General features: G+C 50.6%; 1 long non-coding RNA gene across 1 annotated transcript in view; it reads right to left on the bottom strand.

Annotated features, from left to right (window-relative positions):
* Window positions 1-5,213: 5,213 nt before the first annotated feature.
* The window catches only part of LOC117075060, a 32,137-nt gene continuing 12,265 nt past the window's right edge, over window positions 5,214-25,085 (bottom strand). Inside the window, exons 2-4 of the long non-coding RNA XR_004433830.1 lie at window positions 22,129-22,317; window positions 12,869-13,123; window positions 5,214-5,484 (exon numbers count right to left, since the gene is read on the bottom strand). This is a non-coding gene — a long non-coding RNA (uncharacterized LOC117075060). The remainder of the gene's footprint in view (window positions 5,485-12,868; window positions 13,124-22,128; window positions 22,318-25,085) is intronic.

The raw sequence follows: 25,085 nt of genomic DNA, 5'->3' as shown, positions 1-25,085 counted from the left end.
CTATGGTCTAAAAAGGGGAGACATGAATAATCCACCCCTTGTTCAGCGTATCATCTAAAAGTAACCATAAAAATGGGCAACTCAGGTTGCTCTGACTATGGAGTAGCCATTCTTTATTCCTTTACTTTATTTTATTTATTTATTTATTTTTTTGAGACGGAGTCTCGCTCTGTTGCCCAGGCTGGAGTGCAGTGGCCGGATCTCAGCTCACTGCAAGCTCCGCCTCCCGGGTTCACGCCATTCTCCTGCCTCAGCCTCCTGAGTAGCTGGGACTACAGGCGCCTGCCACCTCGCCCGGCTAGTTTTTTGTATTTTGTAGTAGAGACGGGGTTTCACAGTGTTAGCCAGGATGGTCTCGTTCTCCTGACCTTGTGATCCGCCCGTCTCGGCCTCCCAAAGTGCTGGGATTACAGGCTTGAGCCACCGCGCCCAGCCTATTCCTTTACTTTCTTAATAAACTTGCTTTCACTTTATGGATTCGCCTTGAATTCCTTCTGGTGCGAGATCCAAGAACCCTCTCTTGGGGTCTGGATCAGGACCCCTTCGGGTAACACTTTGACAAGGGTGGTTTCAGTGGCAGACGGTATGAGAGGCCAGGCTGATTGGAGAAGGCTCAGGAGAAAGAGAGAACAGAAATGCAGACAGCGAGTGTAGACAACTCTATCTCAAGGAGTTTGGCCATAAAAAGAGGCAAGGAGGCCGGGTGCGGTGGCTCACACCTGTAATCCCAGCACTTTGGGAGGCCAAGGTGGGTGGATCACCTGAGGTCAGGAGTTCAAGACCAGCCTGACCAACATGGTGAAACCCCGCCTCTACTAAAAAATACAAAAATCAGCCAGGCGTGGTGGCCGGCGCCTGTAATCCCAGCTACTCGAGAGGCTGAGGCAGGAGAATCACTTGAACTGGGAGATGGAGGTTGCAGTGACCCAAGATTGCGCCACTATACTCCAGCCTGGACAACAGAGCAAGACTCCATCTCAAAAAAAAAAGAAAAGAAAAAGAGGCAAGGATATGGTTGGTCACTGGAGGGAGATGTGGAAGTTTACTTTTTTCCTGTAAGATGGGACTGGTCCAGCAGAGCCAGAAGATGTGACCGAAGAGAAAGGGTCTACTGCTAAAGCCACATCCTTGGGTGGGGACGCAGAGTCCGTGTGTATCCTGCCTCTATTGTCTACTCTGTAAAATAGGCATAAGAACAGTATCCAGGCTGGGCGCAATGGCTCACACCTGTAATCTCAGCGCTTTGAGAGGCCGAGGCGGGCAGATCACCTGAGGTCGGGAGGTCGGGACCAGCCTGGCCGACGTAGCGAAACCCGTCTCTACTAAAAATACAAAAACTAGCTGGGCGTGGTGGTGGGCACCTGTAATCCCAGCTACTTGGGAGGCTGAGACAGGAGAATCGCTTGAACCCGGGAGATGGAGGTTGCAGTGAGCCGAGACCGTGCCATTGTACTCCAGCCTGGGCAAGAAGAGCGAAACTCCATCTAAAAAAAAAAGAACAGTATCGATCACCTAGGCATGGTCCAGGCACCCAGCAAAGTCCAGGCTGATGACATGTCTCTCTCCCCGGGGTGTCTATGAAGGGGTTACCCCCACCCCCTGGCTCCAGTTTGTGGCAGAACGCAGTTTCCCTCCTGACACCCACCCCCAAGGGAGGTAGACAGTCTCCAGGGAAAACTCAGTGAGTTCCCCCTTTGAGAAAGGGCCCCACAAGTCAAAGTGCTTTTTCAAAAATAAATAGCCTGATTAGCATAAGGTATGCAAATGTATGCTAATGTGACAACTATTAAAAGATTTCAAATGTCATCGAGGGAAAACACACCGGGTCTGGCTGGAGGGGTGGGGGACGGGAGGAGAGGATGCAGCCAAGATTCTTGAGAAAGGTCGAGGGGTTCAACCCCATAATCACCAGGGTATACGCTCATACAGACACACACAAACTCACACCTGGGTCCTTCCAGGGTGGCCTTACGTCCTCTCCTGGGCAGAATCCCCAGAGCTCTGTCTCCAGGTGTGAGTATTAAGCTCCTGGAAACCCCCCTCCAAATCTTTCCACCAACACACTCTTAAGTGCCTGAAAAACTGTCCAGGGTGACAATTCGTCTCATCCCACCAAGAGTACACATACTTGCTCTGCAAATAATCTCTGAGAAAAGCAATAACAGCACGGGTGACAGAGCCCAGAGCCTTTCCTGAGAATAGGTTAAAAAGGTAGTCTCATCCACTACAAAAACAAAAACAAAAAACTCCTAAGAACTGGTAAGAGATGGCTCCTATCCATAATAAATCCTCCTTCACTTCAGGGGAAACTTTTCATCCATATCCACTTTGTTTTCTGAGGCTGACAGACAAAAATCAGACCCAGAATGGGGAGGGACTTTTCCCAGGGTCACACAGCTGTGTCTGTGACCAAAACTATTGCCAAACTAATCACTAAAACTATTTAGTGTGTTGTTGTTGTTGTTGTTGTTGTTGTTGTTGTTTAGAGACAGAGTCTTGCTCCATTGCCCAGGCTGCAGTGCAATGATGCTATCACAACTCACTGCAGCCTGAAACTCCTGGGATCATGCAACCTTCTTTACGGGGATCTGTCCTGCAGACCCCAGCTTGCACGATGGATGAATAACGTACCCAGACACCGATATTCAGTGAAAGAGCAGCTACAGGTCCGAGCCATTCACAGACACCATGGAAGGTGTTACAAAGAGTCAGCAGCCACAGCCCTGACAAGGTGGCCCTGTGGGTATTTATTTAGCACAGTTTTTTTTTTTTTTTTTTTTTGAGACAGAGTCTCGCTCTGTCGTCCAGGCTGGAGTGCAGTGGCACCATCTCAGCTCACTGCAAGCTCCACCTCCCGGGTTCATGCCATTCTGCCTCAGCCTCCCAAGTAGCTGGGACTACAGGTGCCCACCACCACGCCCGGCTAATTTTTTTTTTGTATTTTTAGTAGAGACAGAGTTTCACCGTGTTAGCCAGGATGGTCTCGATCTCCCGACCTCATGATCCGCCTGCCTTGGCCTCCCAAAGTGCTGGGATTACAGGCTTGAGTCACTGCACCCGGCCTATTTAGCACAGTTTTAATGACCAAGGCTTTGAGTCAACACACCTGTGGGTAATTAATCTGGTTACTCCCACCCTGGGAGAGCCATCTTGCCCGTGAGTGATCAGTTTTAGGACCGCATGAATAAACAAGCTCGTTAAACTCCTCTATATTCCTATGGATCTATGCCCTGAGCTTTTAAGAGAACTCAGCTGCCTTCAGCCAAGACTTTTACCAAAGCTATGCAAACCTCCCAGCCTTCCGAAAAGATTTGTGTTTATTTCCTCTAAAATCTTTCCCACCACCCTGACTGAACCCCCACACCTCTTGCCTCAGCCTCACGAGTAGCTGAGCCTTACAGATGTGTGCCACCACGCCCAGGCTAATTATTTTTATTTTTGTGGAGACGGGGTCTTGCTATGCTGCATAGGCTGGTTTCCAACTCTTGGCCTCAAGTGATCCTCCCACCTTAGCCTCCCAAAGCACTGGGATTACAGACATGAGACACCATGCCTGGCCACCAAAACTCTTTGGTGAGACCAGAATTACTGGAATCATTTTCAGATGAGAAAACTGAGGATCAGCGATGTGAAATGATTTGCCCCAGCTCGCACAGCACCTGTGAGGCAGGTCAGGTCAGCTGCTCAAACTTCAGCTGCCCAAATTTCAGTCCATCTGACATCACCTTTCAACTAACTTCTACTATTATTTCCTGAATATTTTTCTTCTAATGGACCCACTTCTTAAAATCTTAAATCTATTTAGAAAGAAATTGTTTATCATGATGGTAAATGAAAAGCCAGAATCACTGACCATAAGTAGAAACTAACTTAATGAGAATAAAATCACATTATTAATTTCTGACTAAAGATAGTTGTCTCTGAGCTCTGAGCTGGAGCCTGATCTCTCTCTTTGTCCAAAAAGGATATTTCACGTGTCAGAGAAGGTGTTAAAGACTGATTCACACCCAATTAAGACTTTCTTCGTGCAAAAGACATGCAAAGGAAGAGCTCTTTCCCTATAAGAGTCCATGGTTTTAAGACTGTTTTATGTGTCACCTAAAACCATCTCATGGCCACCAGGCTGGGTTCTATCTACCTGAAGGGCAGGAAGACTGTCCCAATACCTTAGAGTTCTAGAATTATGGCCAGGGATCTATTTGGGCGTTCATACTATCAGTGCTCACAGACATTTCAGTGCAGCCCAAAGATGGAGAAGAGATGACTTCACTTATAAACAGACCCATCTGTCCATACAGCTATCCACTCATCCACCTACCATCCATCCATTGACCCATCAATCCACCCACACATCCATCTATCCATTCACCCACACATCCATCCAACCACTCATCCATCCATCCATCTATCCATCCATCCATCCATCCATCCATCCACCATTCACCCATAACCCATCCAACCATTCATCCACCCACCATCTGCCCAAACATCCATCCAACCATCCATCCGTCTATCCACCCATCCACTACCCAATCATCCATCCATGCATCTACTATCCACCTACCACCCATCCATCTACCCATCCATTCACCCAACCATCCATCCATCCACCCATCCACCTTCCCACCCAGCCATCCACTCACCTATTCAGTAAATATATATCTAGCAACTACTCTATACCAGGCATTGTTCTAGAATATGGACACATAGTGGTGACCAAGACATACCTGGTCACCAATCCCTTGAGGTTTCTGAACCAGTGAGGACACTCTCCATCCCTTGAGCAACAACATGAGGTGGATTAGAGAATTTGTCTCCACTTTTTTAGTGATAAGGGTCGTCTTGGTAGATATGTGTGGGTGTTCCCTGACCTTCATTCTTCCCTCCACCTGTAGGATGCAGAAGCAACCTGGTTTCACCACTGCCTGGCTGCTCTCCAAACCCATTTCCTCCTTCTTCGGGGCACACAACAAGGTATTTCCTAGCATTCCTTGCAGTTGGGGCAGCCATGTGACTTAATTGAACCAATGGAAGGTGGGCAGAAGTGATGTGCCCATGACTTCCATTCTGGCCCAGGCTTTTTCCGTAACCTACACTTTAAAGATGCGAGGAGGTACAAGACACCGGGGCTTGATCCCTGAGTTACTACGTGGAAGCAAAGGAACATCTGTTTGCTTTTTATATGAGCAACAAACTTCTGTTGGGTCATTGAGCTTTGCCAGTTTATAATGGCAGGGAGTGTTACCTTAACCAATGCACACCTTTCCTCTTTTCCAACCCTGTGACTGAATTGGTTCCACCTCCGGCTCCAGCCAATCACTGAAGGCTATTCTGCTGGTCTCCTGACTGGTTCAGCCTGGTCATGTGACCAAAGGATGCAGATGGCTACATTGGATGGATTTCCAGGCATCATTGCTTGGAGGACCACTGGGGTTGCTGGGACCAGGGCACAGAACTAGAGAACTGTGCTTCTGACATTCGCCACTGGGAAAGAAAAAAAGAAATTAATTATTTATTGTTACTATTATTTTAATACCCTGCAATCGAAACTGGCCTATTTCCTGGATGATCCAAATTTAGGAACTTGTTCCTGCAGCTTTAATCATCCTGAAGATGCCCTGACTTCTGTCTCCACCCAGACTTGGTCCCAGATCTCTCTCCAGTTCCTCCTGGATGCCTCCTCTTGGAGGTCCACCAGGTACCTCCTACCCAACTCCCAATGCATCCCTTTTATCCCTCCTCCAGCACCTCCTCCTGTAACCCCCTCCCTGATGGCCCCACTCTTTTTCTGGAAAGTTGGGAACAAGCCTCCCTATCTCCCTTTCTTATCAACACCCCACCCTGCCAATTTCACACTCACCAAGTCCTGTTGATTTCAACATTACTGTCTCCATGGCAGCCCCACTCTGTACCCCCACCTGTGTTTTTCAATAGACACCATCAGCTCCTACAATAGCCTTCTTGATGAGCTCCTAGCAGCCAGGAGAATCGATCTTAAGTGTAAGTCTGACCCTTCCCCTCTCCCCTCCATAACTCTCCATGGCTCCCTAGTGCCCTCAAGAGAAAGTCTAAACTTTACTTTTCAAAATTCCTCAGAGTCTAGCTAGTTCATTCTTCCTTGCTCCACCCCTGCTTCTCCTTGTTCACCTAGCGCCTGCTCATCTTTAAATGTCATCCCTCAGGGAAGCTTCACCTGACCCCGCTCTACAATGCTGAGAAAGAAGTCTTCCTGAGCTACCCCAGCTGCCTGAGCTTCCCTCATCACAGGCTGACACTCTACGCTGTAACTGCCTGGTTATGTGTCTTTGAATTCCGAGAGGGCAAGGGCTGGGTCTATTTCACCACTGTCTCCAGCCCCCAGCACAGCACCCAGTGTGAGCTTAATAAGTATTTTTCAATGAATGAATGAATGGTGATAGGAAATAGAGGCTTTGTGAATGCTACTATGTGTAGCAGACACTGTGGGTGTCCCTAGTGCACCCACATTTCAGCACCTGCCAACAGCATCCTTCTGCAGTCACCTGGGTGAGGGCCAGGTTGGAAGTCACAGAGAATTGATATCTCAGGAAGCAGCCCTTCGCCAGTGATGGACAGGTGCTGGTGGATAAATACCCCAGCTCCCTTACTCTCTTGGGAAGAACAAGTGCATGATGCTATACGCCATCTTCCAAGGGTATCCAGTGGGACTGAGCCCAATTGTTCAGGGCAGTCACCTGCTCATAAGTGGTGGTTCTTTACCTCCTTGTCTCACTTCCCCACTCTCCTGGGGCTTCCTGAATCACTTCCCACATAAACAACTTACCCCCAAATCCTTGTTTCAGAAGCTGCTTCTGGGGTATCCAACTTAAGACACTCTAGTGAAAATGAGTCTATAATTTACTGGCTGCCGCTTCCAGGGAGAACTTTGATGTGTTTGGGAAAAAAAGAAAAACAATTGCCTCTTGCTCCCTGTCAGCTGTAGTCCTCACAGCCTCCATGCAGACTGCCACATTTGCAGTTATGTATTAATTGCTTTTATTTTTTTCCCCCCCAAGAACGGGATGCTCTCCTGCAATATGTGTGTGAGAGAGAGAGTGTGTGTGTTTAATGACGTTCTCATTTGAGATCTGGCCGGATAGCTTTTTGAAGAAAGTCTACCCAGAGCCTGGAACATATAGAAAATTCTCCCGGCTAATAGCACTCCCACCCGCCCATCCATCACAGACGCACCGTGGAATGAAAAACAAGCACATTGATTGGATCTATTTCTAATCGACAGCCTGAGATACTGTTTGAGGTCTGCCATTAGACGGAAGAAGTTGGTGTGGAAGCGGCTGTGTCTGTATTTCTCAAGGGCACGGGGTCTGGTGTGGGGGTTGAGGGGGAGAGAAATAATCATGGCAGCATTTAGCAAGCATTTATTGAGTACCTACTGTGTGCCGGATCCTGTGCTGGGTGCTGGGGACACCATGGTGATTGAGACAGACCCAACCCCACCCTCCCAGTGGGGAAGACATACAGGTCACTAGTGGCCCACAATCAGAGCCATGATGGGGGAGATTCAGGCAGCTCTGGGGACCCAGAGAAGGTGTCTGACCCAGCCTGGGAGATCAGAGAGGGCTTCCTGGAGGCAGGGACAGCTGAGCTGAAAGCTGAGAAGGAGTCACCCAAAATAAGAAATAGGGAAGAAGTTGGGCACAGTGGCTGATGCCAGTAATCCCAACACTTTGGGAGTCTGGGGCAGGAAGATCACTTGAGCTCAGGAGTTTGAGACCAGCCTGGGCAACACAGCGAGACCCTATACCTATATTAAAAAAAAAAAAAATTAGCTGGGTGTGATGGTGCACACCTGTGGTCCCAGCTACTTGGGAGGCTAAGGTGGGAGACTCACTTGAGGCCAAGAGGTCGAGGCTGCAGTAAGCTATGATTGCACCACTGCACTCTGCCCTGGATGACAGAGCAAGTCCCTGTCTCTAAAACAAACCAACAGGCCGGGTGCGGTGGCTCACGCCTGTCATCCCAGCACTTTGGGAGGCCAAGGTGGGCAGATCACCTGAGTTCAGGAGTTCAAAACCAGCCTGGTCAACATGGTGAAATCCCATCTCTACTAAAAATACAAAAATTATCCAGGCGTGGTGGCAGGAGGTGCCTGTGATCCCAGCTACTCGGGAGGCTGAGGCATGAGAAGTGCTTGAACCCAGGAGGCAGAGGTTGCAGTGAGCTGAGATTGCACCATTGCACTCCGACCTGGGCAACAGAGTGACACTCTATTTCTAAATAAATAAATAAATCCAAACAAATGGGGAAGAGTATTTTCAGGGAGGAAGAAGAGCATGTGCGAAGGCCTGGGAACAAGTGAAGGTAACTTAGTGTGGCTGGAGTATGGAGTGGGTGGGGAAGAGGAGGCGTAGGAGAGACGCGGAGGGAGAAGATGGCAGTGCTTTGAGGCCCACAGGACAGGGTTTCCACTTTTCTGGGGACAATATGGAGCCACGGAAGGATTTAGAGCAGGCGAGTGAAAGGCCTTTGCTAAAAACAATCATTTTGGCATAGAAGGATCATATGACTCAACAATTCCAAGCAGGGACTCAAGCAGATCCTTGTACACACATGTTCACAGAGCACGATTCACTACAACCAAAGGCAGAAACAACCCAGTGTCCCTGGATGGATGACAGATGAACACAGTGTGGTCCGTCCGAACAGTGGAATATTACTCAACCTTAAAAAGAAAAGAAGTTCTGGCTGGGTTCGGTGACACACGCCTGTGATCCCAGCACTTTGGGAGGTCAAGATGGAAGGATCTCTTGAGCATGGAAATTGGAGACCAGCCTGGGCAACATAGTGAGGCCCTGTCTCTACCAAAAAAAATAAATAAATAAATAAATAAATAAATAAATAAATAATCTGGGCACGGTGGCGTGCACCTGTAGTCCTAGTTACTTGGGAGGTGGAGACTGGAGGATGGCTTGAGCCTGGGAGGTTGAGGCTGCAGTGAGCTATGATAGCGCCACTGTGCTCCAGCCTCGTGACAGAGTGAGCCACTGTTTCAAAAAAAGAAAAAAGAAAGAAATGGGCTGGGCACTGTGGCTTATGCCCGTAATCCCATCACCTTGGGAGGCCGAGGTGGGCAGATCACCTGAGGTCAGGAGTTCGAGATCAGCCTGGTCAAAATGATGAAACCCTGTCTCTACTAGAAATACAAAAAAATTAGCTGGGCGTGGTGGCAGGCGCCTGTAATCTCAGCTACTCGGGAGGCTGAGGCAGGAGAATCCCTTGAACCTGGGAGGTGGCCATGTCAGTGAGCTGAGATCGTGCCACTGCACTCCAACCTGGGTGACAGAGTGAGATTCTGTCTCAAAAAAGAAAAGAGGAGCAGTGGCTCACGCCTATAATCCCAGCACTTTGGGAAGCCGAGGCGGGTGGATCACGAGGTCAGGAGATAGAGACCATCCTGGCGAGCACGGTGAAACTCCGTCTCTACTAAAAATACAAAAAAGCAGCCAGGCGTGGCAGCGTGCGCCGGTAGTGCCACTATTCAGGAAGCTGAGGCAGAATGGCGTGAACCTGGGACGCGGAGCTTGCAGTGAGCTGAGATTGTGCTACTGCACTCCAGCCTGGGTGACAGAGCAAGATTCTGTCTCAAAAAAAGAAAAGAAAAAGAAAAAAAGGAGTTCTGACATATGCTACAAAGTGGATGAACCTTGAAAACATTATGCTCAATGAAAGAAGCCTACTGTCTACAGAAGGACAAATACCGTATGATTCCACTTATATATTATCCCTAGAGGAGGCAAATTCCTGAAGACAGGATGTAGAATCAAGGTTGCCAAGGGCAATGGGGAATTATTGCTTAATGGTTACAGGGTTTCTTTTTGGGCTAATGAAAAATTTTTGGAAATAGTGGTGATGGTCGCACAACATTGTGAATGTACTTAATGCCACTGAATTGTACACTTTAAAATGATTAAAATGTCTAGCCTGGGCAACATAGCAAGACCCTGTCTCTACAAAAACAATTTTAAAATTTGGGCCGGGCATGGTGGCTCACACCTGTAACCCCATCACCTTGGAGGCTGAGGCAAGTGGATCAGCTTGAGGCCAGGAGTTTGAAACTAGCCTAGCCAACATGGCGAAACCCCATTTCTGCTAAAAATACAAAAAATTTGCTGGGCGTGGCAGTGAACACCTGTAATCCCAGCTACTTGGGAGACGGAGGCACGAGAATCTCTTGAACCCCAGAGGTGGAGGTTGCAGCAAGCCTAGATGGTGCTACGGCACTCCAGCCTATGCAACACAGCAAGACTCTGTCTCAAAAAAAAAAAAAGAAAAAGAAAAAAACAATAGCTGGGAGTGGTGACACACACCTGTAATCCCAGCTACTCGGGAGGCTGAGGTGGGAGGATCACTTGAGCCCAGGAGTTCAAGGTTGCAGTAAGCTATGATTGTACCACTGCACTCCAGCCTGGGTGACAGAGCAAGACTCTGTCTCTGAGAAAAGATAAATATAAAAGTAGTCAAGATGGTGAATTTTATATTATGTATATTTTACTACAATTTTTTTTTAAAAAAGAGAGAGAGAAATGAATAGGCCGGGCGTGGTGGCTCAGGCCTGTAATCCCAGAACTTTGGGAGGCTGAGGTGGGTGGATCACTCAAGGTCAGGAGTTCAAGACCAGCCTGGCCAACATGGTGAAACCCCATCTCTACTAAAAATACAAAAATTAGCCACGCACGGTGGCGGGTGCCTGTAATCCCAGCTACTCAGGAGGCTGAGACAGGAGAATCACTGGAACTTGGGAGGCAGAGATTGCAGTGACCTGAGATGACATCACTGCACTCCAGCCTGGGAGACAGAGCAAGACTCCACCTCAAGAAAAAAATAAAAAAGGATGCAATCACTTTAGCTGCTGTGGGAGATCCAGGATAAAGTAAGTCCAGGAGGTGTCAGGGGTTCAGATCGGGATAAAGGCAAAGGCGCAGGTGAGAGGTAGGAGGTTGGGGGCGTGGTTTGGGTGTGGTTTGGGCATGGCTTGGAGGCGGGGCTAACAGGACGCCAGGGAGAGATGAGAATGAAATGGAAAATGAAGGATAAAGCAGGCAGCTGAGTTCCTGCACCCATACCCCAATTCACCTGCAAGTCCTCGTGGCCTCACGTCTCCAAACACGCCACCCTTTATGGCCCAGCCTGAGATGGCCCTAACAAGGAGTCCCAAATGGGGATTAATGCCCCTTCCTCAGTACAAAGAAAGATTAAAGCGGACACTGAGTAAAAACACTCCATCCCAGCCGGGCACGGTGGCTCACGCCTGTCATCTCAGCATGCTGGGAGGCCGAGGCGGGTAGATCCCCTGAGGTCTGGAGTTCAAGACCAGCCTGGGTAACATGGTGAAACCCCGTCTCTACTAAAAAATACAAAAAATAAGCTGGGCATGGTGGTGGCTACTCCAGAGGTTGAGGCAGGAGAATCACTTGAAAACGGGAGGTGGAGGTTGCAGTGAGCCGAGATCGTGCCACTGCACTCCAGTCTGGGCAACAGAGTGAGACTCCATCTCAAAAAAATAAAAAATGAAAAACAGCACTCCATCCCGGCAGCCGTTCCTCCACGTGCGTTCACTTACAAGGTGCAGATGTAATACCTGCTTTTAAATTCAATTAAGTCAGAATCAGTTCTGCTCCTAGAATACATTACCCAGTTGGAGACAGCAGGGGGAAGAGGGAAAAAAAAAACCCACACACACAAAACACAACGCAGACCTATTTCGAGATTTCCCTCTAAATGGATTTTAATTCTCCCGATTTATCAGAGGCCAGAGGAGCTGCTGACAGGCTGCATTTGGTGTCTGCAAATGCAGTTTCAGCCACAGGGAGGGGAGAGGAGGGATCCAGTTTATGTTGTCATTTGCCTCCAGTGTTGGAGGTCTGGGGTCGCCCAGAGATAGGTTCGAATCCCAGCTTTGCCATTCACTGGCTGCATGACTTTCAGCCAAGCACTGCATCCTCTCAGAGCTTTGATACCTACTCATCTGGAAAATGGGAACAATGAATGACAGGGCTTATTTCAGAAGACCCTTGTGAACGATGGCCTGGATTATCCACAAGAATTCAAGTTAAATCCTCAGCACAAGGCTTGGCACATACAGAATGCTCAGTAATGCAGGGATGATGGTGATGGTGATGAAGGTCATGGTTGTTGGTTTTTTGTTTGTTCATTTGTTTTTTGAGATGGATTCTCACTTCGTCACCTAGGCTGGAGTACAGAGGCATCATCTTGGCTCACTGCAACTTCTGCCTCCCAGGTTCAAGAGATCCTCGTGCCTCGGCCTCCCAAGTAGCTGGGATTACAGGGGTGTACCACCACACCTGGTTAATTTTTGTGTTTTTAGTGCAGATGGGGGTTTTACCACGTTGGCCAGGCTGGTCAGGAACTCCTGACCTCAAGTGATCCACCTGCCTCAGCCTCGCAAAGTGCTGGGATTACAGGCATAAGCCACCACACCCAGACCACTGTTGGTATTTTTTTTCCAACCAGAGACACAGCCCTGTGCTAGACTACTGTAGGGAAAGAAAAAAGATGCATGAGGCTCGAGTCTGGCCTTTGGAGGCTGGGAGGCTTTGGGTAAGCAGGGAAGCAAGGAGTAGGATGGTCCAGTAGGTGGACAGGCCGAAGCAAAGGAGTGGAGGTGGGATTGAAACCGGAATTTGCTGGGGACAAGTGACTGAACATGTCCATCCTATGTCCCATTTCATCAGGGAGCGCGCCTACCAATCCAGAGGACCAAAGGCAGATAATTATCTAACCTGCTCTCTGTCCCGGGAAGCCCCCATTTGGCCTTGAACTTCCCAGGCAGGACGAAAGCTCCCCTGCCACTCCCCATAGTATCACTCACCTGATTGGAGCAGGGTCCAGGGGATCAGCACCCTGCAGCCAGGTCGGATAGCCTCAGAGATCATCAGGGCACCTGGCCCAACATCCAGTCTCCCATTTCACAGTGAGGACACAGGCTCGGGACACAGAAGGAGCCATCCTGAGGCCACAGAGCTCAAAGCTGTCCCCTTGCAGGCCTGGGTCCTACTGGCACCGGGTTCAGACTCTACCATCTGATGTTGGGCGAGCACCCCACACTGGGCCTCAGTTGTACCATCTGTAGACAGGGAAGGAAAAGCGAAGTTTCCTGAGCCAAAGGCTCATCTGTAGGGTCAGGTCAGAGGGCGCTGGGACCCCAGGAGGGCGTTTGTCTTCAGAAGAGCCTAGTGAGGCCAGGCGCAGAGGCTCACGCCTGTAGTCCCAGCATTTTGGGAGGCCGAGGCACGCGGATCTCAAGGTCAGGTCAGGAGATCAAGATCATCCTGGCCATCGTGGTGAAATCCCGTCTCTACTAAAAATAAAAAAATAAAAAATAAATTAGCTGGGCATGGTGGCACACGCCTGTAGTCCCAGCTACTCGGGAGGCTGAGGCAGGAGAATTGCTTGAACCCAGGAGGCAGAGCTTGCAGTGAGCCAAGATCGCACCACTGCACTACAGCCTGGCAACAGAGCGGGACACTCTGTCTCAAAAAAAAAAAAAAAAGCCTAGGGAAGGGGATTTTCAGACCAAAATCAGAAAAGGTTTTAGGACAAAAAGGGTCCTGGCCTGTAATGTCCCCCGGGGAGCTCAGGGGGGCCATAGTCGGCTCTCCCAAAGGGTTGCTTCATCCACAGAAGGGCTCCCTTGACCCCAGGCCCATAGCCCTCATCTGTGCCTGCCCTGAAAGGGCAACTGGGGAGGGTGGGAGGTGTCAAGGACACTCTAGTCCCAGTATGAGGGTTGGGGGGCAGAGGTTTGACGCTAGGGTTGGGAAGGCTAAAGAGAGGTGCAGCGGCTCATTCCTGTAATCCCAGTATTTGGGGAGGCCGAGGCAGGTAGATCACTTGAGGTCAGGAGTTTGAGACCAGCCTGGGCAACATGCTGAAACCCTGTCTCTACTAAAAATACAAAACATTAGCCAGCCGTGGTAGAGCTTGCCTGTCATCCCAGCTACTCGGGAGTCTGAGGCAGGAGAATCACTTGAACCTGGGAGGCGGAGGTGGCAATGAGCCAAGATCGTGCCACTGCACTCCAGCCTGGGAATCAGAGTGAGACTCTGTCTCAAAACAAGAAAAAAGTACAGTTATCCTTGAGAGGGTCTAATTGCGAGGCAGCACCAAGGGAGCTTCTGAGGGGAATGATCTCCATCTTGCTGTGGTGGTAGCCAAATGGGTCTATGTCCATGTCACGATTCCTCAGGCTACACACAAGATTTGAGCACTTTATAAGTTATACATCTTTAAAAGAGAGGGAGGACTCAGAGAGGGGCAGAGAGAAAGAGAGATAGAAACAAAGAGGGCAAAGATAAACAGAAATTGAGAGACATGGAGGAAACTGAGATATAGGAAGAGAGAGAGAGACAGAAGCAGAGAGACAGGAAGAGGCAAAGAGAAGAAAAGAAGAAGGAAAAGGAGTTTCAAAGCAGAAAGGTGGGGAGAAATGAGGAAATTGGGAAGAAGAACTGAGGACTGGAGAAAAGAAGGCCAAAAAGAGGTGGGGAAAGGAGGAGAAAATAGCAAATGGCCCGAGAAGGGGCGGGAGAGCGCGGCTGGGGAGGCCAGGAAGCCAGGAGCTGTCACAGGCGAACATGTCCTTAATTGTAATTACATGGGAACATTTAGTTTGTAGATGCAGCAGAAATGAAAACACTGCGCTTTGCCCATTAATCTAATGGCTGTTAGTCAATCACTCTTCAAATGGAACCCCCCACTTCACCTCGAGGCTGTGGTTGCATGGGGAGTGTCCTGTGGGAGCAGATCAGAGGAGAAGGTTTTAAACTAATGATGTCCTCAGGGATACCCAAAGGGACAGTTCTGGGAAGAACAGAATTTCCCCACCAAAAACCCATGGCTGGTGAATTTCTGAGCCCTGCAAACAGCTACCAGCCCAGAAGTCGGCAGCTGGCGAGTGGGAGTTCTAATCTGCAAGGCTAGAGTAGGGGAGATACAATGTATCCAAGAGAGATCAAGGTTCTTTCACTCACCCTAGGGGGTGGGGGAAGCCTTCCTAGAAGGGCTGACATCTAAACTGTGCTTAAATGTATACTTTGAGGCAGGCAAGCAAAAAAGGAAGGAAGAAAGGCCTTCCAAAGAGAGAGAACAGCTTGTGCAAAGGTTGAGAAGGAATTATGCTTATAACCATGAGCGTGACTGGGTGGGAAGTGGGGTGGGGATGGGGAGGGGGGTGTAGCTGGGGAAGTAAGCAGAGCCCAGACCACTCATAAGACATGCTGAGGAGATAGGACTTTGTCCTGTGGGCGACAGGGAGTCATGGAGGGTTCACAACAGGTGAACGCAGTCCAGGACGATCTTTTTAAAACATTGGGGGCCCCTCCTATAATATTTCACTTACTCAAAAAGAGAGAGCTTCCTGGTCCTGGAGGCATGCAAAGTAAGGTCACACTAACCACCATGGGGGACCCTGGGGGAGATTTCAGTATCAGGTGGGGCTGAGGCTAGGACTGCAGAATCGGGGTTCTCAGGCAGGAGGGCGAGATGCTGAGAGAGGTTTGATGTGTTACTAATCTCGCTTGGGGGGTACACTTGGCCCTCCGGCTTTGAGACAGTGAGGAGCAGGGGGTGTGGATGACTCAGGAGTACAGGCGCCAGAGTGGGAGGTTTGAGTCAGCGCCTAGTGTATACCTCTCCCAGCCACTCTCAGCTGGAGGTGACTCACTCATTCATTTGGCCTTGAATGTAGAGGCCTGGAGTGGGGAGTGGGGGAAGGAAAAGACCACCCAACTATCCCACTACTGTTCACGCCTCCTGCCACTGTGGGTCCAGTCCTGTGCAGGAACCACCGATGCACCTCCCCCACAACCCAATACTCCTAGAATGAAATCTGTTGGCTCCAAATAGACCTTGGTCTTGTCCTCTCCTCACTCCAGCCTTGATCTGGCACCATCCATGCTTATCTGGATGAGCCAGGGTCACCTCCATCCTGGTCCCTGGCTCCCACCCCACAGTCTATCCTCCCCACAGCAAGCAGTCAGAGAGCTCCTATGAACCTCCTATGAGTCAGCATCCATCCCACCTCTACCCACAGCCCTCCACGGCTTCCATCTCCCTTGGGGTCAAAGCCCAAGTCCTTACTAAGTGCTAAAAGGCCCTGCACGACCTACCCCATCCCTTCCCCACCCCCTGCTCCCCTCCATCCTCTCTCCCCCTCCTCACTCTGCTCCGGCGACACAGGCCTCCTCGCTGTTCCACCAGACTTAGTGCTGCCTCGGGACCTTTGCACAGGCTGGTTCCCTCCACCTGGAACTCTTCTCCCAGTTCTTCCCACAGCTTCTTTTTATTCTCCCTAAACATCACCTCCTCAGGAAAGCCCTCCTTGAGTGCTGGTCTAAAGTAACATCCAACTCGCTCTCCACCTCATCCCCTTGTTTTTATTTTCGTCATTTTTCTTTTATTTGGCAGGTATGGTCTTTTGAAATGACCCACTGTATCTACCCATCTACCTCTGTTTTCCCCCACCAGACCTCAGGGTGGAGTCTGGGCCCGACTCGGTGGTGCCGTATCCCCAGCACCCTGTCTGGGTAAGTGCTCCTTGCCTGATTGAATGAATCTTCACAGCAGTCCCGGGATGTGGAGGCTTTTATCTACCCCATTTCACACAGGGGAAACTGAGGCTCAAAGACATGGAGCCCTGCCCCCCACCACTTGTGGGTGCTGCGAGGACGTTCCGTGGACCATGTGCGCTCCCTGGAATTCTGTGGGAGGAATGCTGCGGTCTCGGGCAGTTCCACAAAAGGAGGTGTGTTCTGAGTGGGGGTGGGTGCGTCTGTCCTTGACTCCTGGGGGACAATGTGTGTGTGTGCAGGGAGGCGGGGGGCGGAGGGGAAGGGTGTTAAAAGAACCCTTGGGAAGGGAGCTGCTAATTTCGCTGCGGGAAGGGGACCCTCTCATTCCCCTTCTGCTCTTCCCACCCCTCCCCCTCCCCCACCAAGATGCCCAGGCGAGGGGACCCTCGTGGGAGAGGTACAACACGGAGTAGGGGGCAGCGTGGAGTTGGGGGACAGGGAGTAGGGGCGACACACTTCCAAAGACCCCCTCACAGCCCCGCAGATATTGCAAATTCCCCATTTCCTGCACTCCCCCCTCGCTTCCCCTACCCTCTCCTCCCGTTCCCCCCTCCCACAGGATCCTCCAGGGCTGCCCCTGCAACCCCCTCCCGGGTCCCGGGAGCTCCAGCCCCGCTCCCGCCCACTGGATGCCCGCAGCCAATGGCCGCGCCGCCTGATGAGGTAATGCGCCCCCTCTGCGCCCCCATTGGCCAGCCTGGAGCCCATTCCCTTGTCCCCTGCAAGCTGTGGAGACCTTGCGAGGCGTGGGCGGGGTCCTCCCAGGGTGGCACCTGGCCACCTGCGTTCCCCCATCCCCCTCTCTGTGAAACCCCCACTGGCCCCTCCCCCTCTTCGGGCCCAGGAGAGTCCAGGGGCTGAACTTGGGGGACTCCTGCCCCCAGGGACGCCTGATTCCTCCCATAGGAGCAGGAAGGACAAAAGACACTCCCATGCCCCAGTAGTCAAAGACCCCCGAGCTGCCCATCCAGACACTCGCGCATGTATGGAGCGCCTACTGTATGCCAGCCCGAGACTCACTGGGGATGCAGCGGTGGTGACATCAGCCCCTGGTCCCTGTCCCCACGGGGGGGGGAAGGGGGACAGGCCACCAGCCACGTCTTCCCCCTCCTAGTCGGTGCTGCGGATGGAGGGTGAGGAGGGTAGGCAGAGGCAGGAGGGGACAGCCCCTCTTAATGAGCTTGTTCCCTTTTTGTTTATTTACCGTGGCCTCCAGGAGCCTTTGGGAGCCGTATCTCCTCATCCACCGCTATATTCATTCAACAAATATGTCCTTAATCCCCACTCCCCCCTCCACTGCCTCTTGTTTTGTATATTCCCCCTTCTGTCCCCATAACCACTAGAATTGGCTTTTTTTTTTCTTTTTCTTTGACAGGGTTTTGCTCTGTCGCCCAGGCTGGGGTGCAGTTGTGTGATCTCAGCTCACTGCAGCCTCAACCTTCTGGGCTCAGGTGATCCCGCCACCTCAGCTTCCCAAGTAACTGGGACTACAGGTGCATGCCACCACGGCCGGCTAATTTTTAAATTTTTTATAGAAATAAGGTTTCGCTACATTGCCCAGGCTGGTCTCCAACTCCTGGCTTCAAGCGATCCTCCTTCCTCGGCCTCCCAAAGTTCAGAATGGGCTTTAAAAAAAAAAAAAAACTTGTGGGTGTTCTTGAAACCAGTAAGGTTGTTTTGTCTGCCTGCGTTTCTTTTTTCTTTCTTTCTTCTTTTTTTTTAAGATGGAGTTTTGCTCTTATTGCCCAGGCTGGATTGCAATGGCGTGATCTCGGCTCACTGCAACCTCTGCCTCCCAGGTTCAAATGATTCTCCTGCCTCAGCCTCCCGAGTAGCTGGGATTACAGGTATGCGCCACCACATCCGGCTAATTTTATATTTTTAGTCGAGACGGGGTTTCTCCATGTTGATCAGGCTGGTCTCAAACTCCCAACCTCAGGTGATCCCCCTGTCTCAGCCCCGCAAAGTGCTGGGATTACAAACACGAGCCACCGCACCCGGCCGCGTTTCTTTTTTCTTAACTTTCTTATTGAGATGAAACTTGGAAACCCCAAACACAGAAATCTCAAGAAAACAGCCGGGTGAATTTTGACCTAAACACACAGGGGTGCTTGTCACCAGCAGCCAGATGGAGATAAAGATTTAGGGCCCCTAACTAGGGGGAGGGGAGTAAGGTGAGTCTGGTAGCAGAACAAGGAATTCTCTTTGTTTGTTTGTTTCTGATACAGTCTCATTCTGTTGTTCAGGCTGGAGTACAGTGGCACGATCTCAGTTCACTGTAACCTCCACCTCCCAGGCTTAAGCGATTCTCCTGCCTCAGCCTCCAGAATAGCTAGGATTATAGGCACCCGCCACCATGCCCAGCTAATTTTTGTATTTTTAGTAGAGACAGGATTTCACCATGTTGGCCAGTCTGATCTCAAACTCCTGACCTCAGGTGATCTGCCCGCCTTGGCCTCCCAAAATGCTGGGATTACAGGCGTGAGCCACCATACCTGGCCGGAATTCTCTCTTTGTTAGCAAGTTTGATGTTTTTTTTTTTTTTTAGATAGGGTCTCACTCTATCTCCCAGGCTGGAGTGCAGTCGCATGATCTCAGCTCACTGCAACCTCCACCTCCTGGGTTTAAGTGATTCTCCTGCCTCAGCTTCCTGAGTAGCTGGAATTACAGGCATCCACCACCACGCCTGGCTAATTTTTGTATTTTTAGTAGAGACAGGGTTTCACTATGTTGGCCAGGCTGGTCTCGAACTCTTGACCTCAGGTGATCTGCTCGCTTTGGCCTCCCAAAGTGCTGGAATTACAGGCATGAGCCACCGTGCCCGGTTCATCACAGATTTTTTTGTTTTCTTCAACTTTTAAGCTCAGGGATACATGTGCAGGTTGTACAGGTTTGTAACATAGGTAAGCCTGGGCCGTGGTAGTTTACTGCTAGGTATTAAGCCCAGCATCCATTAGCTATTCTTGCTAATGCTCTCCCTCCCTCCCTCTTCCAGCAGGCCCCAGTGTGTGTTGTTTCCCACCCTGTATCCATGTATTCTCATCATTATTCAGCTCCCGCTGTTAGGTGAAAACGTGCAGTGTTTGGTTTTTTTGTTCCTGTGTTAGTTTGCTGAGGATAATGGCCTCCAAAACCATCCATGACCCTGCAAAGGACATGAGCTCGTTCCTTTTTATGGCTGCATAGTATTCCATGGTATGTGTGTATGTACCACATTTTCTTAATCCAGTCTATCATTGATGGGCCATCTGAATATTTTATTTTCATTAATTTTGATTTTTTTAAAAAAATATTGCATTGGGCTGGGCACAGTGGCTTATGCCTATAATCCTATCACTTTGGGAGGCTGAGGCAAGAGGATCACTTGAGCCCACAAGTTAGAGGCCAACCTGAGCAACATAGCAAGACCGCATCTCTACAAAAGATGAAATAACTTAGCCGGGCATGGTGGCACATGCCTGTGATCTCAGCTACTCAGGAAGCTGAGGTGGGAGGATCACTTGAGCCCAGGAGATGGAGGCTGCAGTGAGCCGTGGTTGTGCCACTGCACTCCAGCCTGGGCAATAGAGCAAGACCCAATCTGTTTAAAAAAAAAAAAAAAGTGAGACAGGTGGATCATTTGGGGTCAGGAGTTTGAAACCAGCCTGGCCAACATGGTGAAATTCTGTCTATACTAAAAATACAAAAATTAGCCAGTCATGGTGGCACAGACCAGTAATCCCAGCCACTTGGGAAGCTGAGGCAGGAGAATTGCTTGAACCCGGGAGGCAGAGGTTGTGGTTAGCCAAGATTGTGCCACTGCACTCCAGCCTGGGTGACAGAGCAAGACTCCACCAAAAAAAATTAATTTTTAAAAAATAAAGAAAAGAAAGAGAGAGAAAAGGAAGGGAGGGATGGAGGGAGGGAAAAAGGAAGAAAGAGAGAGAGAGAAAGAAAAGAAAAAGAGAAAGAAGAGAGAAAGAAAGAAAGAGAAAGGGAGAGAAGGAAGGGAGGAAGGAAGGAAGGAAGGAAGGAAGGAAGGAAGGAAGGAAGGAAGGAAGGAAGGAAGGTAGGTAGGTCAGGCACAGTGGCTCAGGCCTGTAATCCCAGCACTTTGGGAGACCAAGGCAGTGGATCACCTGAGATCAGGAGTTCGAGACCAGCCCAAACAACATAACAAAACCCCGTCTCTACTAAAAATACAAAAATTAGCTGAGCGTGGTGGTGTGTGCCTGTAATCCCAGCTACTCAGGAGGCTGAGGCAGGAAAATTGCTTGAACTCAGGAGGTGGAGGTTGTATGGAACTGAGATCACGCCACTGCACTCCAGCCTGGGTGACTGAGCGAGACTCCATCTCAAAAAGAAAAGAGGAGAGAAGAGAATTGAAGAAACGAGAATTGAAGAGAAGAGAATTGAAGAGATGAGAATTAAGAGAAGAGAAAGAGGAGAGGAGAGGAGAGAGGAGAAGAGAGAAGAGAGGAGAAGAGAGAGGAGAGAAGAGAGAAGAAAGAAGAGGAGAGGAGAAGAGAAGAGAAGATGCAGTCAGATGTTATTTAGTTTGATAGCTGAGTTTTTCTTGTTGTTTGGGGAGTTTCTGGGTCCTCCCTTAAAGTTTGCTCCTGTGGAAGATCCCTCTACCACCTCACCCTAGCCCTGCCCTGGGGAAGAGCATTCTGGCACCCAAAAGATCTCTGTGACCCCTGTCATGAACGGCCCCTCTCCTCCCAGGTGCATCTTCTACTCCATCGCCGCTGTTTCCTTTGCCTATTTTTAAAACTGATGTTTTGAATCTGACATCTTCCACTCAGCATAGGTGCATTGGAGAGTCATCCAAGCTGGTGCGTGTCTCCATAGTCCACCCCTTTTTATTGCTGAGTCGTATTCCAGTGCCTGGGTGGACCGCAGTCTGTTTACCGAGCCACCAGCGGGTGGGCATTTGGGTTTGTATCCTGTGTTTGGCTGTCACGAAGAAAGCTGCTATGAACATCCTCGCACGTGTTCGGGTGGACATATGCTTCTGTTTCTCTCGGGGAAACACCTAGCAGTGGGTGCCTGGGTCGTATGGTAGGTGTCTGTTTAACTTTTTAAGGAACTGCCAAACCGTTTCCCAGAGTGGCTGTACCATTTTGCATTCCCACCAGCAGTGGAGGAGCGCACCCGTGAGCACGTATTTTTGGCATTTTTTTTCTTTTCTTTTTTTTTTTTTGTGACGGAGTCTTGCTCTGTCGCCCAGGCTGGAGTGCAATGGCATGATCTCGGCTCACTGCAAGCTCCACCTCCCGGGTTCACACCATTCTCCTACCTCAGCCTCCTGAGTAGCTGGGATTACAGGCGCCCGCCACCTCGCCCGGCTAGTTTTTTGTATTTTTTAGTAGAGACGGGGTTTCACCGTGTTAGCCAGGATGGTCTCGATCTCCTGACTTCATGATCTGCCCGCCTCAGCCTCCCAAAGTGCTGGGATTACAGGCATGAGCCACTGTGCCCAACCAAATTCTTCTAAGCACTGGTGATTAGAACAGACCTGGCCCTTACGGGTTCACAGTCCAGTGAGGGAAGAAGGACGCAGAGCATCGTGTTGACAGCACTGGGGTTTTACAGCATCAGAGCCATGGTGGAAGAGTCACAGGCACGGTTGGGCCCAGAGGGAGCACCTGACTCAGGCTGGGGCATCAGGGAGGCTTCCCGGAGGAAGTGATGCCCGAACAAAGACCTGGAAGATAAGAAAGGGGTAGTGATGAGGTCAGCAGTTCGAGACCAGCCTCACCAACAAGGTGAAACCCCGTCTCTACTAAAAATACAAAAATTAGCTGGGTGTGGTGGCAGGCATCTGTAATCTCAGCTACTCAGGAGGATGAGGAGGGAGGATCACTTGAACCCAGGAGGCAGAGGTTGTAGTGAACCGAGATCACACCACTGCACTCCAGCCTGGGTGACAGAGCAAGACTCCATCAGAAGAGGGCAAAGGAGGGGAGGGGAGGGGAGAAAAGGGGAGGGGAGGGGAGAAAAGAGGAGGGGAGGGGAGAAAAGGGGAGGGGAGGGGCTCCAGGCAGTAAGTATAGCTTGTGCAAAGGCCCTGAGGTGCTTCGAGGGCCTGACATCTGCCCCGCAGGGCTTCAAGTTACCCTGGTAGGTGAAAGAACATGGATGTCCACATTGACTTTCTAACTTACCTGGTGAGGCCCGGAGCCCTCCTCTAACCCCAGGGCTTGATTACATTTTTGCAGCCAGGGGGCAATTGCCGATCTCATCTCCCCTGAGGTTTGCTGGGGGCTTGACCCTGCAGCCATCAGGACACCCTCCCTCAACCTTCACCCTCATCCTTGATGCTGGGGTGGGGGTAGGGGAGACAGGTCCGGGAGGTCTCACTGCAGCCAGCCACACTCCCTGGGCCTTGGCAGCTGGCTCATCTGAGGCTGAAAAATTTGCTCTTTGAAAAAGGCTTCGCTCTGTGGAAATCTGACATCTTTGTGGATCAATTGTCCCTTTCTTCTGCTTCCCAGGCTTGAACTTGTTCTTTCCCTCCCCCAGGCCCCTCCATTATGTATAATCTATCAGCCAATCCGACACCTCTGCCTGCAGAGTCTATCCCAGATCCACCCACTTCTCCCTGCTCCTCTGTCTCCATCTTGGTCCAGCCCCATCACTGCCCTCCCAGAGCAGGTGAGGCACCTCCACCCTGGCCACAGCCACCCCCATCCCCACAGTCCTCTCTGAAGCAGCCAGAGGGTGCAGGTGAGCACCTGAATCGGGTCCCATCTCTCCTCTGCCTACAGCCCTCCATGGCTCCCATCTTCCTCTGGGTCAAAGCCCAAGTCCTCACTGAAGCCCACAAGGCCCTGCATGACCTGCCCTATCCCCTCCCTGCCCTCCTCTCCTCCCTGTCTCCCCCTTGCTCCCTCTGCTGCAGCCACACGGGCCTCCTGGCTTTTCCTCCAATACACCAAGTGCAGTCCTACCTCAGGGCCTTTACACGGGCTGAAATGCTCTTCCCCCAGCTGCAATAACTTCATTTACTTTTTTTCCTTTTAAAACACGTCGACCAGGTGTGGTGGCTCACGCCTGTAATCCCAGCACTTTGGGAGGCCGAGGCAGGTGGATCACTTGAGGCCAGGAGTTCAAGACCAGCCTGGCCAACGTGGCAAAACCCCCGTCTCTACTAAAAACACAAAAAAAGGCCGGGCGCGGTGGCTCAAGCCTGTAATCCCAGCACTTTGGGAGGCCGAGACGGGTGGATCACGAGGTCGGGAGATCGAGACCATCCTGGCTAACACGGTGAAACCCCGTCTCTACTAAAAAATACAAAAAATTAGCCGGGCGAGATGGTGGGCGCCTGTAGTCCCAGCTACTCGGGAGGCTGAGGCAGGAGAATGGCGTAAACCCGGGAGGCGGAGCTTGCAGTGAGCCGAGATCGCGCCATTGCACTCTAGCCTGGGTGACAGAGCGAGACTCCGTCTCAAAAAAAAAAAAAAAAAAAACACAAAAAAATTAGCCGGGTGTGGTGGCATGGGCCTGTAATCCCAGCTACTTAGGAGGCTGAGGCAAGAGAATCGCTTGAACTCAGGAGGCAGAGTTGCAGTGAGCTGAGTTTATGCCATTGCGCTGCAGCCTGGGCAACAGAGCGAGACTCCATCTCAAAAAAAAAGAAAAGAAAAGAAAGAAAAGAAAACATTATGTCAAGGATGTGTTTCAAGAAGGCAGTGACTCCAGCACCATGCCTGGCACACAGTAGTTGCTCAATAAAGATTCCTTCTACAATGGAAGGGATTAGTCATGAACCCTCAGGAAAAAAAAAAAAGCTTTATATTCCCAAGAACTGCCTGGAAGCATTTGGCTGTGGACGCAATAGAGATATTAGGGGGAGAAAAAAAAAGGGTCCAAATTTTGGTTGCCTCCTCCTGCCTTTAATTATTTTGTCGACAAGGCTCACAATTCAGTAAGTCAAGGTGGCATTTGAGAGGGACGGTTCCCTTTAGCGTAGCTGACAGCTAATTTGTGGGAAGTTTAATTACAGGCGGCGTTAATTAACTGGCAGAGTGCTGGGCAAGGAAGGCAGCCATCTGTTCCTAAAAACGTCCTCCCCTCCTGGGCCTGGCTGGGAGGCTGTGAGGGGTGGGCTAGGAAGAAGACAGGGTGTGGGGAGGAGGCGGGGACAGAGGAGGCGGGAGGAGGGAGGACCTGGTGATGAGTCATGGCCTTCCTCACACTGTCAGGGCTGAGATCTTTGGCAGCCAGCCTCCTCCACTGACCTCTGGGAGTGCCAGTAACAGTTTCTGGGAATCTGCCTCTCATTGGTTGTATCATGAGGAGCAGAGGGTGTGGGACACAGGAGGTGAAGAGCCCACTATTCTTAGTCCACATTAGAGAGGGTTGGCACCTACCAAAGGAGGTTGGGATAAGGAACTGGGACAGAGCCAGGGGTGAAGGACATGCTGAGCAGTCTTGGCCTAAGAGGGACAGATCACTCTGTCCCTGTTCCAC

Source organism: Trachypithecus francoisi, unplaced genomic scaffold (assembly GCF_009764315.1).
Source record: "Trachypithecus francoisi isolate TF-2019V2 unplaced genomic scaffold, Tfra_2.0 Lachesis_group5, whole genome shotgun sequence".
Lineage (NCBI taxonomy): Eukaryota > Metazoa > Chordata > Mammalia > Primates > Cercopithecidae > Trachypithecus > Trachypithecus francoisi.
The sequence above is the reverse complement of the archived record's forward strand: the minus strand, read 5'-3'. Positions and strand labels throughout refer to the sequence as shown.